Genomic DNA, 3280 nt, shown 5'->3' with positions numbered 1-3280 from the left:
TTGATGATCATATCAACAATTCTTCAGAATTTGAGTAACGTCCAAACACAAATTAATACTAGGTATGTTATAATACTTTAAGTAGAAATTTCTAATATTTTGTTCTAAAAAGTAATGCCTTAAACATTCGCTTAAACCTTGAGTTTTTTTTTTTAATTATCAATTTTGGCCGAACGTACCATCTGCAGCGCTAGGATACACTTATATACTACAAATGCAATACTTTAAAATTGTATCTAACATACATATAAGAAGTTATGAGCAAAACTGTCCTTTGACTATTCTGAGGAAATTTGTATGACCCTGAAATCTTATCAAAATAATTTGTATTATTTAGAGGGAAGCGGGACTATAAATTATCTATGATTAAATTTGCGACCCAGTCTAGTTTACGCACATACTAGCTTAGTGCACACACATGCATACATACACTTGTCAATCAAACTATTTGCCGGGCACATTCTGCGCTTCAACAGTTTGAAACAGCACTGGAACTAAAACTGTCTCTATGTACCTCAACGAATAGGAGCTTACCTGCATACTATATTTGCTCTTCGTAAATACGCAAATAAATGCATTTTCTTTTATTTACTTACTCCTTGCATACTTATTAATTTTCCCTTAAATTTGCAAAGAAACTCACCTTAAAGGCGATTTTTTTAAACTGCACCTTGGATTTTACTTCTATAAACACTAATTCACTGAATACACTAACAAAACGTTCGCATGCCTGTGTAGGCGAAATTTAGACATAAAAAACAGCGCCCGCACTGTATAAAAATAAAAATCTATGGATAACTAGTCGTTCCAAAATTAGTGAATGTATATGTAAATTAAAACGGTTTTGAAGGCCAAAACAGTTTTATGACCAATTATAGTTCTGAGCGAGACCTTTTCAGCGACATACAAATATAAAAAATCGGATATAAAATAAGAAAGTTATTGCCAAAAACGCGATTTAGCGGTTTTTAGCGGGTGCCTAAAAAATTTTTTTTTCTCTCGATATAAGTGTTGAATAAAACTGACACCTAAAATTTTTTCTGTTATTTGTCGTGATACGGCTTAATGTATTTATGTACATACATATATGTATACATAAGTACATATTTACATACATTTGTTCGTACAGAGAATTTTATTGTTTGCCCCTCCTACATACTACATATAGAAAAGATCCCTGTAGGAAATATTGGTCCAATTGATTGAAAAATACAATCAGCTTAGGCGGCTACAGCGCCAAATAAGACGAAGAAGAAGGTATGGTAGTTTTGTATCTAGACAGGATAGTGTAAAAATTTAAAGCAATGTAATGAAAAAGATGTGAATTGTACTAAAAGTGGTCCGAATGTAATGCATAAAGTATGAGTTTTGATCTAAAATTGGTTACAATGACAGAGGATTTTCATGTTCGGCGTTGACATCTAGAGAGAGCATCCGCTTAGAAAACTTGAGACCCCGGTTCGAATCGTAGCTGGGGCAAGTTTTATTATTTTTAAATCTAAAATAGGTTACAATGTCATCCACAACACGGTTAAAAATTTCGGTTTTAATTTTAAACTTTTTGGACTACATATATGACTAAACTAAATTCAGTTTCAAATACAAACCTTCCAAGTTTAAAAAAAAAGAGAGCACATATGTTGGGTTTAGAATTTAAACAATTCGGTTTAAATGTTAAACCCAAACATTTTCATAATTAAGAATAAAAAAAAAAAACAATCTTAAATTTCATGTTCCGTCTGGTTGGGATTGAACCCGGACAGCCTTGGTAGCAACCATGGTATTTATACTAGTAGATGCTGATGCATAGCCCGACAATTGACATCTCGTAGGACATCGCAATGTTAAAAATACCAGTCGCTAACATTGAAAAAGGATAGAACGTGAACTAGTTCGGCTGAAACGCAAACCGGTAGAATTCTAGTTCACAACTAGTAGCTTTCCCTGCAGGGCAATTGTATCAAGCATCTTTGGACACTCAGCTACAGCCACGCATGTAAATGTGCTTTCATATGTTGAGTTTGAATCAACACCACAATTCGCTGTGCAAACATATTCTATTTCGGTTTAGATTTTAAACCAAATTTTCTATATATGAAACCTAGAAACTAGAATTAAAACATTTTGGTTTGATTTTTAAACCACGAACTTTTTGGGCTAAAATTTAAACCAGAATATATTAAAAATTGCGTAAAACTATTGACTGGTTTAAAAAGTAGACTATAAAAGTTTAAAAAAGGCAGTAGTCCCAGCGCGGTTTAAAAATTAAACCCAAATTTTTGACCGTGAAGCGGACAATTAGTCAATGTTAAATAATAATCGAATTTTACATGCGCTTAGACCAAATTTTACAATCACCAACAGTATAGCAGTGTGCTCTAAGTCTATTGCGAGATCCTACAGGTTGGCTATCAATATCATTTATAAAATGAATTTACATTAGGCTGGTCCAAAAATGCATGTGTATGTGCATACTTACTTGAATACATAAATATGCTAGAAGAGTCATGCATACTACGTACAGTCATACATATATACATGCATACATATGTACATGAAATTCAATTAGGATAACCCACTGAAGTTGCCATCGACACAGCAAATAATTTGATTACATAAAATTAATTATGTTTGTGAAAAGTATATTATAAACTAAAACCATTGAGAAAGAATAAATTAAAACAAAATAAAATAAAAGCAAATAAAGTAAAGTACGAGGGAATAAAAAATATATACATATGTATACTTAAAACAAATAAAATAAAATGCACAACATTTAACAAGTTTAAAGACTATTTATTTATTGATTTTATTGTAGGTTTTTACTTACAAAGAACTTGTTTTGCCCATAGACTATCAATGCTTAACTTTTATCGTGTATTCGTAGTTCAGAACTGACTAAAAGGATATTTTTTACATATGTATGTGTTTTAAAGAACTACGTAAAGAGAAAACAAACAACAAGCAGGTACTATGTGTGCACATATAATAAAAATCTAAATAAATATAAAAGTTTACTAAGAATTTTTGTCTTAAAAAATTTCAAATACTCGGGTTTTACTGTATGAAAGTGCGATTTGCCCGGCAGCGCTTCATTATTTTACGTTTATGTGCAGTCGTCGCTTTGTCTGCGCGTTTTAATTGCTTTATGTGTCAGATAGTACTTAGTTTTTTGTTAAATTTTATTCTCGCAATTCTAATTGAACGTCGCCACGTTGAAATGGGTAAGTGATCGCAGTCACTTACATGTCTGGCATCCAGAAAACAAACAGAAACTATT

At 31.8% G+C, this 3280-nt stretch overlaps 1 long non-coding RNA gene across 1 annotated transcript; it reads left to right on the top strand.

Annotated features, from left to right (window-relative positions):
• The first annotated feature begins 876 nt into the window (after nucleotides 1–876).
• Nucleotides 877–3033, top strand: LOC108382288 (uncharacterized). The gene is made up of 3 exons (XR_001849676.1): nucleotides 877–1010; nucleotides 1917–1923; nucleotides 3023–3033. It is a non-coding gene; the product is annotated as an uncharacterized LOC108382288 (long non-coding RNA).
• The last annotated feature ends 247 nt before the right edge of the window (nucleotides 3034–3280 follow it).

This window comes from Rhagoletis zephyria, unplaced genomic scaffold, assembly GCF_001687245.7.
Source record: "Rhagoletis zephyria isolate East Lansing unplaced genomic scaffold, Rhagoletis_zephyria_1.1 Rzeph_scaffold_26108, whole genome shotgun sequence".
Taxonomy (NCBI): Eukaryota; Metazoa; Arthropoda; class Insecta; order Diptera; family Tephritidae; genus Rhagoletis; species Rhagoletis zephyria.
Note: the sequence above shows the minus strand (reverse complement) of the source record. Positions and strands in the feature narration are given on the sequence as shown.